Genomic DNA, 381 nt, shown 5'->3' on the forward strand with positions numbered 1-381 from the left:
GATTTTAGGCGACATTTCATTCTTAGATTTTCTTGTTGGTTTTTATTTTAAAATAAAAGGAAAACAAAGAATCTGTATGATTACAACCCTCAAAGCATTATGTTATTTTAATAAAAAATTCATTTTATACATAATAATGGTCCAAAGATTTTTTTTAAAGATTTATTTAGGTAGTTTATTTACTTGGTTTTTTTTCTTCTTTTTATTTTTTTTTATTTTTATTTTTATATAGATGGTTGTTTTTCTTTCACTATTTTGAATTTACGTTTTTCATTTCTTTTGTTTGCTTTATTTGAAAAAATGTTGCGAAACTTATTATCTATTTCTCAATTTAATAAATAGTTTACACTATACATAAATTTTAAATGTTTTTTTACTTTC

The 381-nt window shown here is 19.7% G+C and overlaps 1 long non-coding RNA gene across 1 annotated transcript in view; it reads left to right on the top strand.

Annotated features, from left to right (window-relative positions):
• Positions 1-381, top strand: part of LOC119068327 — a 134,481-nt gene that overhangs the window by 25,894 nt on the left and 108,206 nt on the right. The window lies entirely within an intron of this gene.

Source organism: Bradysia coprophila (genome assembly GCF_014529535.1).
Source record: "Bradysia coprophila strain Holo2 chromosome X unlocalized genomic scaffold, BU_Bcop_v1 contig_173, whole genome shotgun sequence".
NCBI lineage: Eukaryota > Metazoa > Arthropoda > Insecta > Diptera > Sciaridae > Bradysia > Bradysia coprophila.